Source organism: Nicotiana tabacum, chromosome 6, assembly GCF_000715075.1.
Source record: "Nicotiana tabacum cultivar K326 chromosome 6, ASM71507v2, whole genome shotgun sequence".
NCBI lineage: Eukaryota > Viridiplantae > Streptophyta > Magnoliopsida > Solanales > Solanaceae > Nicotiana > Nicotiana tabacum.
The window spans coordinates 34,526,762-34,542,038 of record NC_134085.1 but is presented as its reverse complement, the minus strand read 5'-3'; positions in this window follow the sequence as shown (position 1 = coordinate 34,542,038).

Genomic DNA, 15,277 nt, shown 5'->3' with positions numbered 1-15,277 from the left:
ACTTGTACCCACTTTTTAAACAACTTCAGCTCCCTTTTCTCCTCCTCCTTCCCCCCCCCTCCTCCTCCTCCTCCTTCTCCTGCTCCTCCTCTTTCTCCTGCTCCTCCTCCTGCTCCTCCTCCTCCTCCTCCTCCTCCTCCTTCTCCTTCTTCTTCCCCTTCTTCTTCTTCTTCTTCTTCTTCTTCTTCTTCTTCTTCTTCTTCTTCTTCTTCTTAGTGATATTGATTTTTTGATTTTGTATCTTTTCTATTTCATTTTTGAATCTGAATTTTTGCATCAGAATTGGATTCTGTTTGATTGTATTTGATTGTATTCACCCGACAGAATCTAAATAGGATTAGAAAGAGAACTTCTTTTTATTATTCGAACGTACCAACTAGTGATGAAATCGGATTGATAGCCTCCACCCGTGTTCTAGCTCGTCGGAGAGCTAGATTTGCCTCAATTTTTTGTCTCCTTCCTTCAGCCTTTTTCACATTAACTTCCGCTAGTTCAAGAGTTTGCTGAGTTTCTTGTGAATCAATGTCACTACCCTTCTCCGCATCATTTACTAAAACAGTGATCTCATTATTGCCTATTCTAGCAAAACCACCCATCAGAGTCATCGTTAACCATTGGTTGTTAAGACGTATTCTCAAAATCCCTATATCTACAGCTGTGGCAATAGGGGCGTGATTTGGTAATATGCCAATTTGACCGCTATTAGTAGATAAAACAATTTCTTCTACTTCTGAATCCTTGGATATTTCCCTTTAACTATTCATGTCAACTAAACGGGGGGATTGAAGGGAATTTTGTGAATAGAAAATGGATTACGGGAGTGTGTGACTTGAACTATTGATTGGTCTGTGTGGATATATGCCTGCCACATGGGAATTCACAACCAAATGTGTCTTTGTTCCAATCGCCGTGTAATATCTTTGCACGAAAACTCTTCGTTTTTCCGAAAAAAGAGGGGTAGCTGTGAGCACGTGATTTTTGTTTTACGCGACAATCACTCCAAAAGAAACAAAAATAATAGCAATCGGTCTTGCTGTACAATTTTTGGATTTTTACGTGGTATGTTGTTAATTATTTATGATTTTTGCCCATTTTTATTTTTTATTAAAACAAAATACAAAAAATGTGTGTCATGCGTAGTTTGAACCGTAATCCGGTTATTAAATGGAAAATCATAAAATATGCATTTTGTCCTGATTGTTGCCTTGTTTAATTTTATCTACTTTTAACATTTTATTATGTGTAAATAATTGTATTAAGTATTTAATTAATGGGTTTTAATTTTGTTTTGTTTTAAAATGAAAAATATAAAAAAAAAATAATAAAAAAAAAATAAAAGAAAAGAGTGCAAAATTGGACTGAAATTAAGATTGGGCATATTCCCATTTTTAAATCTGATGCCCAACTCGAGCCCAAAACATGTGTTGCCCCGGTCCAGACCAGCTGACCTCAGGAGTGTCCAAACGACGTAGTTCTGATCTGGTTCGATCTGGGTCGTTGATCTCAGAATAATCAACGGCCAAGATCACATCCCCCATATCCACAAACAAACCCGACCCGTTCAACCTTGGTCCAACCCAGCCCCGTGTATTTGAAACGACGCCGTTTTCCCTTTAGTACATAGATCACAGCCGTTGATCACCAGCAATCCAACGGCCAACATCCATTACTCACCCCCGTATATAAACCCTTCCCCTTTCACCCTGCGCCTAAACCAAACCCCCCCCAGCCTTAGGTCGTCCCCTTCACAAACCCCAAACCACGGAACCCTAGCCTCCCCCCTTTCCCCTCACCAAAAACCCGACGGTATGGACGCCGATGACCCCCACCTCAACACCCTAGGACCACCTTGACACCCTGAACATGGATCTGCAAACCATTGATCTCGAACCTTCCCCCATCTTCTCGAATCTTCATTTGAAGATTCGAACAGAACTCCGATGCACACCGATCTACCCTAGTTTCATACCAGGCAGTCCCCGGACCTCCCTCGTGACCAAACCATGCTTGGTTTGGTCCGAATCTAACCAGGGAAACCTAGATCCCAAATCTACCCTTAGGAACCCTAGAAGTTCTGATGCCTGGTTTGTGTCCGTTTGAGCCAAGTGATCAGGGTCTAATGGACCTTAATCGAAGTGTTCTCAGTTGAGAACACTTAGATTAAAGTCCGTTCAACCCCAAGAAGGTTCTCTTCAAATACGAGTTTGGTTTTCTGATTTTTCCAAGGATTTTAAGGTAAGTTTGTTTCTCTTTTCTTTATTCATGTCATGTGTTTGTTAAAGGTCTGTTCGTATGGATGAAACGTCTTGTTTAGTTTGTGTTTCGAATTTTTATCAACTGTTGTTGCCCACCTTGCCCAGACTTCTGTATTTGTTCAAGTCTTTTCTTTATTTACTGATAATGTATGTGTGTGTAAATTGCATAGTCGATTGAATTTGAAATTGGTCATTTAATTAGTTCCCAGGGTCATTTTTGTTTTGACAGTGCAATCTGAACCCCCTTTTGTTGATACTGTTGGATTTCTGATTATTGGTTTTGATTGTATATGTTATAATTAGAATAGTCGATTTGATACATGTCGTCAAATAGTTTCAGTTGTTGAATGATAACAATTTGATCTGTTCTTGCTGAACATTGTTTGAATCAAAATTGAGAATCGAGTATAGCTACTTATAGTTGTTGATTTGAATCAGAAACTTAAGGAATTGGTCTGTAACTGCAGTCTGAATTGGTGGCATGAGCACTTGTGCACAACATGTGCATAAAGGCCCTTGTTAAGATTAAAATAGTTTGACACCATATGCTGTCAGATTATATTCTTGCTGCCCATGTCTGCTTTTAGTTTAATAAGCTAATTAAAAGGGCTATCAGGAATCTCATGGGAGGGGTTTCATATTTTAAAATTTTGAGTGGAAAAACAGCAAGAAAGATAGGGGGTTCTGATGTGTTTTAACAGGCTGTGAATAGATGATGTTAGTATATAAAAGGGAGAAGAACTTCCATTAGGGGAGACTGATTTTTGGGGGAGCACATATACAGACACATACACAAGAGAGAAAAACACACAGAAAAATCAGAAACTGTTTCTTCCTACTGTTGTTTGGGCTTCATTTGTTTTCGCCCTTTTCAATCAATTCTGATTCTTTGAAGTTCCAATTGAGTTTATTGGTTGAGTGTTTTCATTGGTTTATTACTGGTTTTGGTCTGCCTGGAGTTCTGATTCTACTCCATTGTGTGCTGCTGTCATTCGGCTACCTTTTCCTATCGGTTATAGTCGCATTCTTGCACTCAAGCTTGTTCTGCTGTGTTGCTTTTGTTTGCTGCTTGCTGTTTTGTTCTTGCTGCTGCTATTCTGTTTCTACTACTGTTGATTTTCCTATCTTCCTCCTCTTCTCCTTTGCATTTTCAGCATTCCAGGTACACATTTCGAGTCTCATATTGGTGCAGCTGATTGTAAACAATGAAAAGCATGAATTGAAAGATCTGGAGAAGTTATAATCATCTGTTTGCTTTACTTACAGCCTTTTGTTATTAAGTTGTATAAATTTTAATTTGTAGTTCAATAGGGAAGTACATTAGTAAGTTTGTATTTGGTCGAAGCTTATGTCGATCTAAATATGCGATTCGTTTAATGGTATATAGGATGTAACCATAATTCATGGAATATGCAACCATTAGTATGATTGTTAATTCAAACTCGTTTTTCAGCATGTTGTGAATATATAGGCGGACGATTCCTTTTAATCTCGCCAAAAATACAATACAGTTTTTAGACTCTCGAGTTGCAATTTCATTAGGCATGTTTAAGATGAGTTTTGAATACCATAGGTAACATCCTTTAATAAGGAATCCTACTAATCCTGTTTAAATGAGTTAATTTAGATTTAGCTTAAGGAGTGTTCGGAGTAAGCGTAGCATTTCATCAATCTCGTATGTATTCCCTTTTATCAAATTAAAAGTATGTTCCATGAGATACATCGTTCTTCACCTTGTAATCAGATAATTAATAAGAAGTCAGGATTAGCTAAGCATGCCATTTAATCAGCATACATTTTTTTTTCTTTCATTTTTTAGAGACGAACATAATAGAAATGTAGTCACTTTAGGATATCCCTTCCAAAATAACGAGATGAGCCTCGCCGAATAAAGTGCAAATTACGGGGCCCTCAATAATTAATCATAACAAAGATTTAGAATTTAGGATGGGCTATCTAGTGAATTTCCCCGCCTTTTCCGAAGACAATAACACGTTAGACTCTTTAGGCACGGTTTAATTAAATTATATTCTTAAATTCGGGTGCACATTGATGTGACCCAAATCCAAATCTCAACGGAGTCAAAATGTGTCGACGACCACGTGTGCATTGATTGTGACGTGGTTCGAGATGCATTTTCACGATGTTGCAATTCTATAAAAATAAATGATAATAATAAAAGCGATTTTAAACTTAATAAAAGCACATAAGTCACAACATGTATTTAAATTAGATATTTAGCCATTATAACAATTTAAGCGACCGTGCTAGAACCACGGGATTCGAGGGTGCCTAACACCTTCCCTCGGGTCAACAGAATTCCTTACTTAGAATTTTTGGTTCGCAGACTTCATTTGGAAAAGTCGAAAATTTCCTCGATTTGGGATTCAAGATAAACCGGTGACTTGGGACACCAAAAACCAAACCTTTCCCAAGTGGCAACTCTGAATTAAATAAATAATCCCATTTCGAATATTGTCACTTAAATTGGAAAAACTCCCTCGCGCATTTACCCTCCGGGGCGGGCGCGCAAAAAGGAGGTGTGACAGCTCTGGCGACTCCGCTGGGGAATTTTTTTTTAACCCAGAACCATTGGTTCAGGGTTCAAGAATTCGAGCTTAGAATAATTGTTATATTTGGCTTTATTATCTGATCTTTATTACATGTTTTTGCATAACGTGCTAAATGTTGTTTTTTACCGCTTTGATATTATCTGAATTGTATATAAACTGTGCCGAAACCCTTCTCTTCTTACCTCCGGGGAGAAGCTCGCTGGTCGAGACTCCCTATTCTGTTAGTGTCGATACCTGAAATAAGAAAGAGGTCGGACAAGTTACAAAGTCGGACGATCCCGCGGGTCCCCGGTACATAGCCCCCTCCTCGACTCGAGTTGTCCGCTCGGGTACACAGTCTAGAACAAATACCCAGGTTATAAACCTAGTATAACGAAACTTCATGTCGGATCCCTAGTAGGAACGCTTATTTGCATCATATTGCATTTGACTTAGGGGGCTCAACACAGGGGTTGGGTCCGTCTAGGACAGACAACCTGAAATGAAAAGACCATCCTGCTGCATCCTATTTGTTTTGCGCATTTATTTGCTTCAGTTCCGCATGCTGACCGGTTTCTAAAAAGGGGGAAAATAGCATCGTAAGGAGATAATTACTTATTTTGAAAAATAAAACCAATGTCCGAGTAGTGTCAAAACCTCGCCGGAATTTTTCTAAAAAAAAAAGAAAAAAAAAACAAAATTTGTCTTCTAGTTTGATTTATTAAAAAAAACATATAAAAATTTTCTTTTAATCACTTTCAAAATAAAAAAAAAGGGTATTTATTTAAAGGTAAAAAAAATGGAAAATTCATAATTCAAAAAAAAAATGTTGTTTCTTTCGTAGTACCTCTTTTATAAATTCAGACTAATAGTCCAAATATTTCCTTAAAAAAAGAAAATAAATATTTTCTTTAGTCTTTATCTCTTTTCAAAAGAAAATAAGAAAAAAAAACATATTCTTGCTTTTCTGGGTTTAATTGATTTTCTCTATTCACGATGTACCGAACTACGCCGGTTTGATTCTCACACGGTGTGAGATACGTAGGCAACTCTCATCGGGTCCAACCTCCCATTTTGCAAAAAAAAAAAAAAATCTATGATAATTTTTAATTTTTGAGTCTAATAAAGGTTTTTTTAATAATCACCCTAAATAAATGTGCAGGATGAGCACAATGCAAAATGAACACTTTTCGATAATGACTAAAATCCCTGTCAAGTTGCAGCTATGGTGGAATGATCTAGGTGTTGAAGGACAAGACGAGGTCAAGAAATATCTGAAAGGTCTCACGGGTTTACTGGAAATCCTGCCTCGAGGGGATATCATAAGAGCTTTGGTCACCTACTGGGACCCGGCGCACAATGTTTTCCATTTCTCCGATTTTGAACTCACCCCGACTCTGGAAGAAATGGCTGAGTACATCGGAAATGCTGAACTTCCATTAAAGCATAAATACCTGGTCGCCCCAAGGGTCGTCACAGTGCATCGGTTCTTAGATTCACTAAAGATACCCAGGACGGTCCACAACCCGGATTTGGCTGCCGGGTTTTGTACTCCATGCTTCATATATGATAGGTACGGTCATGAAGGAGGATTCAACAATCCAATCAACAAGCTGTGCAGCAAAGGTATTCGTCAGAAGTGGGACAAGCACATACGGGTAACTTTCATGATGATGTTCCTAGGTTTTCTAGTATTTCCGAGGAAAGACGGAAACATTGATCTGAAGATATCCGGGATCGTCAGCACTTTACTCACGCAAAATGACAGTACTCTCGCGCCAATGGTGGTATCTGATATCTTTCAAGCTCTTACAGCTTGCAAAGATGGGGGAAATTTCTTCGAAGGTTGCAACTTGCTGCTACAAATGTGGATGACTGAGCATCTCTGCCATCGTTCCGAGATTTTGGGCCATGGTTCCCCAGAAAAGACTTGCATAGAAGAATTTTACACGAGAACCAAAGAGATCGGTTTGCCCAAAGGAGTCATGGCATGGACCTCGTTCTTTCAAGCTCTTACTGCCAGCCAAATACAGTGGACACTGGGATGGTTGCCTGTTGATGAGGTCATACATATGCCAGCAACTAGAACTCATTTTTTACTGATGGGACTTAAGAGCATTCAACCTTACGCGCCTTGCCGAGTTTTGAGACAGCTCAGAAGATGCCAAACAATACCACATGAGGAAGATCTTAGCACTCAAACAATTGAGATAAGTCCTGACGGACAGTTTCCAGAAGCAAAAATTCGCCAGATTTGGAGTGAGTGTCAATATTTGAAATCTGATACTTGCATGCGGGATTGGGCCAAAAGTGATGTGGCACCGGGTTACCTTGCATGGTACAGAAGGGAACTCGAGCATGAAAGGCCGGCTAAGAGACCCCACATCCTGAAATTCGCCGAGTCATCGAAAAGGTAGTGGGATTGGTTGGCAAAAGAAAAAGGCTATCATACCGAAATCAGCAGGTTGAAGCAATAGGTGGAAAGCTTGAAATATGAGCACAACATGCAAATCGCTACCGATCTGGGGGAACGAAACAGGTTGACTCAGGAAAACAAGATGCTCAGGGCCCAGGTCAAACGGATGAGGATGGACGTTGATAAACAGCCAAGGAATCGATCGGACGAGCTGTTGATAAAGAGGCTAAAAAGTGAAGTCAGGGAATGGCAAGAGGGATTAGAGAAATCTAAAAACGTCATAGCAGAGCTCAAGGCACAATGGGATACAAGAGCAGATAAGCATCGCCGATACTTGAATCGATTGAAAGGCGACCACGAGAAAACTGTTGCTAAAATAAAGAGAGAGATGGCTACACTTGAGATCAAAGCAGCTAATCAGGCTAAGGATTTCCAAATTGAGAGCAGATACTGGTACGACTTGTTAGCCCAGATGAAGTTTGAAGTACGACGACTGAAGAATCAGCATATACAGGATGCTCAGGTATTCAAGATGTGTAGCGATCAGATAAAACGCCTACTCATAGAGAAGAACCAAACCAGAGATAGGATCAAGGCCATTGCCCATGCCATCACCAGACGATGTCTACGATATGAGAACATGACCAGCGTTACCGTCCTCTCGGCAGTGATGAGTTATGTCAAGCAGACCATGCATGAGCTGGAGCAGCTTGAGAGGGATCTCACACCTAGGACCGCGGCGAGGCCGAATGATTCCCCGCGGGCACCAATGTTCAAAGCCATAATGTGGTCATAAGTCAAGCATCTTCTGCCTGTTTTTCCCATCAGTTTGTTTTAGGCTATTTGAGTCTAGGTTTATTTTCAAAGTTTGCTCTTTCTTTTGCAAAATGTAGTTTGTAATAGACCGTTTCAACAATAAAAAGGTTGCTTCTTTTACGCTCATTTGTGTTTTTGAACTACGTAATGATCTGATTCACGTGGCATCGTGATACGTAGGCAATCCTCATCGGATGCGGTCGCGGTTTAACCAAAAAGAAAAATTGAAAAAAAAAGAAAAAAAAAGTTTGAAAAAAAAGAAAAAAAAGAAGAGGAAAATAATAAAAGGAAAGCCTAAAAGAATGCCGGAATGACACATGCTTTTGTCGCAAACATGTAGGAATCCATTTAACTGTATAGGTGCATCATGCCCTAACGTGAGATTGCCTATCTGTTATTTGATTCGAATTAACCATTCGTTTGTCGTTGAGTTCCTTCCAGGTTTTTGGAAAGGTGGTTGGTTTGGTGAAATTCTGGCCTCGCACTCATATTTCACGAGATCGAAAGGGAGTGTTCAATTACCTATTGTTAAGATAGGAGGCAGTGCTCACACTTACTTCACAAGGTCAAAAGGAAGTATAGAAATGTCTTCAGAGATTCCGTTGCCAACAATCCCTGTTTCCGAGGAAAGTTCTATCTCGGCCATCCTTACGCCCGAATCCGCAACTGCGGAGGAAAATAGAATCTTGCGGCTGCGCATGCTGGAAATGCTTGATGACTGGAATAATGGGAAAGAGCCGCCAAGCATCGTCCCTGGATTCCCTGAGTTATTCTCCAGGACAAGTGGGACTTCTAATGTCCCCATAAGCTATCCTGCTACCCCGTTGGATACCCAGCCATTTCGGCCTTCTCTGCTGGATCGCCCTCTGAGTCTTATCCCCGAGTGTCAACATCGGATGTAAACACAAACATCTTTGCTACACCACCTTGCCCGATCACGGCACAACCTGCTGCATACAAGCCGACTTTTGACTCGTCCTCGTTTACATTCCAAGCCCCATCTTTCTCAATGGAACCAACTAAGTTCGCCACCAGCACTAACCCTCCACAGCCTCAGTGCGAGCTTGCACCTGGGCAGGATCAGAACCCCAGAATTGCTGAACAAAATGAGATGGCCAAAAGAATGAGAAGCCTTGAACAAAGTTTGAAGAACATGCAAGGTTTGAGCGGACAGAAAAGCGTCTCTTACGCCGACCTATGCATGTTCCCTCACGTGCACCTACCAGTGAGTTTCAAGACCCCAAAGTTTGAGAAGTACGATGGACACGGTGACCCCATTGCACATCTTAAGAAATATTGCAACCAATTGCGGGGAGCTGGCGGAAAAGAGGAACTACTAATGGCATATTTTGGGGAAAGTCTAGTAGGGATAGCCTCGGAATGGTATATGGACCAAGAAATGTCCCGACGGCATATATGGGATGATCTCGCCAGAGATTTTGTGAAACAATTCCAGTATAACATCGACATTGCACCAGACCGAAATTCTTTGTCGAATTTGAAGAAGAAACCTTCAGAAAGCTTCAGAGAATATGCCATTAAGTGGCGCGAACAAGCTTCGAGGGTGAAGCCTCCCATGGATGAGGTGGAAATGGTCACTACTTTTCTCCAGGCTCAAGAGTCTGACTATTTCCAAAACATGATGTCAGCCATGGGAAAACCATTCGCAGAAGCGATTAAGATTGGAGAGATGGTGGAGAATGGTCTGAAGACAGGTAGGATTTTGAGTCAAGCAGCCATAAGGGCGACCTCCCAAGCCGTCCAAAGCGGGTCCGGAGGAATGGCAAGAGGGAAGAAAAAGGAAGAAATGACCATGGCAACCTTAGAAGCAAGGGAATATCGTAATCCCCAGCCCCGTTTTCCGGAAAGAACCCCACAACACTACTACCCCCACTCAAATCTGGCATATGCTCATCAACCCTATATGGTCATGAACGTCCAGCCTTATGTCCAGCCGCCGCAACAAGCCAACCGAGGCCAAGCTCCACCTCCCAGAAATCAGCCTCCTTACCGCAACCACTATAACCCACAACCTCCGCAAAATAACTTCCGCCCTCAGGAGCCACCTAGAAGGCGGACTTTCACGCCCATCGGTGAACCATACTCTACTTTGTTCCCGAAGCTAGTCCAGTTGGGTTTCCTGCAGCCAGTCCCTCAAACAAGGCACAACCCGGCATCACCTTCTTACAAAGCCGGTGTCAGGTGTGCCTATCATTCAGGAGTGGAAGGGCACGATATAAATGACTGCTGGTCGTTGAAAAGAGTGGTCGAGAATTTAATAGAGCAAGGGAAAATAGTGCTAAGAGACGAGGAGGTCCCAAATGTGACTAACAATCCATTACCTGCTCATAATAATGGGCCGCTGATCGGAATGATTTGCGAAGACAAAGAATTTGACCCTGCTTTGAAAGCTATAATCGCCATTGTTGACGCGGGGAAAAAGCCTGAAACAGCCCAGGAATCAAAAAAAGGGGAAAAGGCCGGTACTGTAAAGTGCGAATCCGAAAAGAAGGTGGAGAAGAAAGCGGTACCAGTAAAGGATGGAGTTCTTTACATCCCACGAGGTCGAGCAGAGAAGCCGCAGAGCTTCGAGGTCAAAAAGGCAAAACCTATGTACGTACCAAAAGGGGCCTATGTGGTCCGGGGGACGATTCAACCACCTCGGCTGAATGAGCCAGTGGTTATCGGACGCGTGCCACAAAAGCCGATGACAAACCCGTCCACAGTACCGTGGAACTATCAGAAGACGTTGGTAACGTGCAAAGGTAAAAAAGTCACGGGGGAACTTCCCGAAAATACTTTCATTGGAAGGCATTCAAACACCCAAGAGCTGAACAACGCCACACGAAGGCGCTTCCCACCAAAGAAGCCTGTAAGCGTTGAAGAAGCGGAAGTGTTCTTCCAACAAATGAAAATGCCGGATTACGAAGTGATAGATCAACTGCGCAAGTGCCCCGAGCAAGTGTCCATGCTATCATTGTTGATGAGGTCGGCCGAGCATCAAAAGATCTTACTGAAAACCCTGAATGAAGCATACGTGCCAGTTGAAACCTCAGTTGAACAACTGGAACGGATGACAGAAAGGTTCTTCGCCGTTAACCAAATCTCTTTCAGCAAGAATGACTTACCTCCAGAAGGAGCAGCTCACAACAAAGCCCTGCATCTAACAGTTAAATGCGAGGACTACTATGTCAAGAGGGTGATGTTGGATGGAGGTTCAGGTGTTGACATTTGCCCGCTCTCCACACTACAAAGAATGGAAATTGGGACCGGAAGAATCCGACCCAATAATGTCTGCGTAAGGGCTTTCAACGGCATCAAGAGAGATACCATGGGGGAGATAGACCTGTTGTTGGTCATAGGACCAGTCGAGTTTGAAGTAACCTTCCAGGTGCTCGACATGGATACATCCTACAACTTTCTCCTCGGCAGACCTTGGATCCATGCGGCAGGAGCTGTGCCTTCCACTCTTCACCAGATGGTGAAGTTTGAGTACGAAAACCGAGAGATCGTGGTCCATGGAGAAGACGAACATGTTATTTATCGGGACCCATCCATCCCATATCTTGAGCCAAGAGAAGGGAGTGAACACACGGTCTATCAAGCTTTCGAGATTGTACTAGCAGAGCAGCATGAAGAGGGAATACCTTGCCCCCAGCCTTTCTTGTCTAACGCCTCGGTTATGGTGGCCAAAGAGATGATCCGGCACGGATTTAGGCCAGGGAAATGGCTTAACCCTGCAGGGAATAACGGAACCCATCACCTTGCCGACCACCAAGAAACCTTTTGGACTAGGTTTCAAACCCACTCCAGGAGATGAAGAGTGGGCAAAGAAAAGGAAAAATGAGGGTTGGAAATTACCTCGACCATTGCTGGATTTATATGAAACTTTCATCAGGCCAAGGTACATCGAAGAAGAAGACGATGAGATCTTCACGGCTGAGGAAATCGAGGAGATATGTGGGGCAATGAGAGAAATGCTCTACGAGACTCACATGGTTCAACCAGGTGAAGGCACAAGCACTGCTGAGATGCTGTACGTGGGGCCGAACGCCAAACTTCGAAACTGGGAGGCCACGCCATTCCTGACTAGACGGAAGTCCGGGTAGACCTGTCCTGCCACCTTTCCTGTGTCACAAGTTATCTCCAGGACATAACTTGAACGTTTTCTTCCTTTCAATTGTTGTTTTGAATTCCTAAGTTGTAAACATTGTTGTCTTCCAACTTCCCAAAGAAAATAAAAAAAAATCATCATTGTTTTCCCATTTTTTCTTTTGTTCTGATTTTTGTTATTTTTCCTTTTATCTTTCCTTTCAGTTATAATAATGCGGCTTTAAATATGACATGCTTGCGGACTTCACGCCCAGATCACAACGAGCTATTTAACTGTGAATTAATAAACCCAGAACCAGAATATGATGAAGAAGAAGCTTTTAGGGAAATAAACCGAGAGTTGGAACATTTTGAGAATAAACCTAAGCTAAATCTGAATGACACCGAACCGGTTAATTTAGGAACTCCTGAAGAAATCCGGGAGACCAAAATAAGCATTCACACGGACAAGAAAACGCGAGATGCGATAATTCAACTTCTTTTTGAATTTAAAGACGTGTTTGCTTGGTCATACGATGACATGCCGGGATTAGGTGTTGATCTAGTGGTTCATAAATTGCCAATTCATCCTGATTGTCCTCCAGTTCAACAAAGGCAACGAAAGTTCAAAACTAAGGTCAGTGACAAGATTAAAGAGGATATCACCAAACAACTGAAAACGGGAGTGATTCGGGTAGTCCAGTATACAACATGGTTGGCAAATGTGGTTCCAGTACCGAAAAAGGACGGGAAAACTCGAGTATGTGTAGATTACCGAGATTTGAATAGAGCAAGTCCCAAAGATAATTTCCCACTGCCCAACATCCACATCCTCGTTGATAATTGCGCCAAACACGAGATACAGTCTTTCGTAGATTGTTACGCTGGATATCATCAGGTATTGATGGATGAAGAAGACGCTGGGAAAACTGCCTTCACCGTGCCTTGGGGCACCTACTGTTATCGGGTTATGCCATTTGGTCTGAAGAATGCTGGGGCTACTTACATCAGGGCCATGACTGCCATTTTTCATGACATGATGCATCAGGAAATAGAGGTGTACGTGGACGACGTGATAGTCAAGTCCAGGACGCAGGATAATCACATCCAAGACTTGAGGAAGTTCTTCGAGAGACTGAGGAAGTATGACTTGAAGCTGAACCCAGCCAAATGTTCTTTCGGAGTTCCATCGGGCAAGCTTTTGGGCTTTATAGTGAGCAGGAGAGGTATCGAATTAGATCCAACAAAGATAAAATCTATCAGGGATCTACCTCCCCCAAGAACGAAGAAAGACGTTATGAGTCTATTGGGCAGATTAAACTATATCAGTCGATTTATTGCTCAGCTGACAAGCACGTGTGATCCCATATTCAAGCTGTTAAGGAAAGATGCGGCGAACAAATGGACGGCTGAGTGTCAAGAAGCCTTCGATAAAGTCAAAGAATATCTTTCGAATCCCCCAGTTTTGGTCCCTCCAGAGCCAGGGAGACCGCTGTTCTTGTATCTGACAGTCTTGGAAAACTCTTTCGGTTGCGTCCTCGGGCAACATGACATAACCGGAAAGAAAGAACAAGCGATCTACTACTTGAGCAAGAAATTCACCGGCTACGAGGCCAAGTATACTCTGTTGGAAAGAACGTGTTGCGCTTTGACATGGGTTGCTCAAAAACTGAGACATTATCTTCAAGCTCACACTACCTTCCTCATAAGCAGGTTGGATCCTTTGAAGTATATATTTCAGAAACCAATGCCTACTGGAAGACTGGCTAAGTGGCAAATCTTGCTTACTGAATTCGACATAGTCTATGTTACTCGCACGGAAATGAAAGCCCAGGCGCTAGCAGATCACTTGGCCGAAAATCCGGTCGATGAGGAATACCAGCCATTGAGTACCTACTTTCCAGATGAAGAAGTAAACACCGTAGAAGTGGTCTCGGAGGACGCTCATGTTTGGAAGATGTTCTTTGATGGAGCCGTGAATGCCAAATGTGTAGGGATCGGGGCAATTTTGATTTCGCCTTCTGGTCAGCATTATCCCGCCACAGCTAGACTGCGTTTCTTTTGCACAAACAATACGGCTGAGTATGAAGCCTGCATTATGGGCATGCATATGGCGATCGATCAGGATGTCAAAGACTTACTGATTGTGGGAGATTCTGACCTGATTATCCGGCAAGCCCAAGGTGAATGGGAAACTCGGGATGTCAAACTTATCCCTTACCGACAACACGTGGAGGACCTCGGCAAGCGTTTTAAATCAATAGAGTTCAGGTATATCCCGAGGTGTCATAATGAACTGGCGGATGCACTTGCTACTCTGGCTTCAATGCTACCATACCCGGGCAACGCCCACGTCGATCCTTTGGAAATCCAAATCAGGGAAAAACACGGTTACTGCAATGTAATCGAGGCGGGATCAAATACGCAGCCTTGGTACCATGACATCAAGAGGTTCCTGAAGACGCAAGAATACCCCGAGCATGCTACTGGAGATTAAAAGAGAACCATTAGGCGGCATGCAAGTGGTTTCTTTCTGAGCAGTGAATTGTTGTACAAGAGGACCCCGGACCTCAACCGACTAAGATGTGTCGACGCCGAGGAGGCGAGAAAGATCATGCACGAAGTACACGCAGATGTGTGCGGACCTCACATGAACGGGTATGTCTTAGCGAAGAAAATCCTTCGAGCAGGTTATTACTGGATGACCATGGAAAAGGACTGCTTTAGCTTCGTTCGGAAGTGTCATCAGTGTCAGGTGCACGGTGATTTGATTCATGCACCTCCCACGGAACTGCATCCCATGTCTGCACCTTGGCCATTTGTCGCCTGGGGCATGGACGTCATTGGACCAATCGAGCCAAAGGCTTCAAATGGACACAGATTTATACTGGTTTCCATCGACTACTTCACAAAATGGGTAGAGGCTATCACTCTCAAGTCGGTCACTAAAAAAGCTGTAGTGGATTTTGTACACTCAAATCTTATCTGTCGTTTCGGTATTGCTACGACTATCATTACAGATAACGCAACAAACTTGAACAGTCACTTGATGGGAGATGTATGCGAGCAATTCAAAATAACGCATAGGAATTCTACTCCTTATCGGCCAAAGGCCAATGGCGCTGTAGAAGCGGCGAACAAAAACA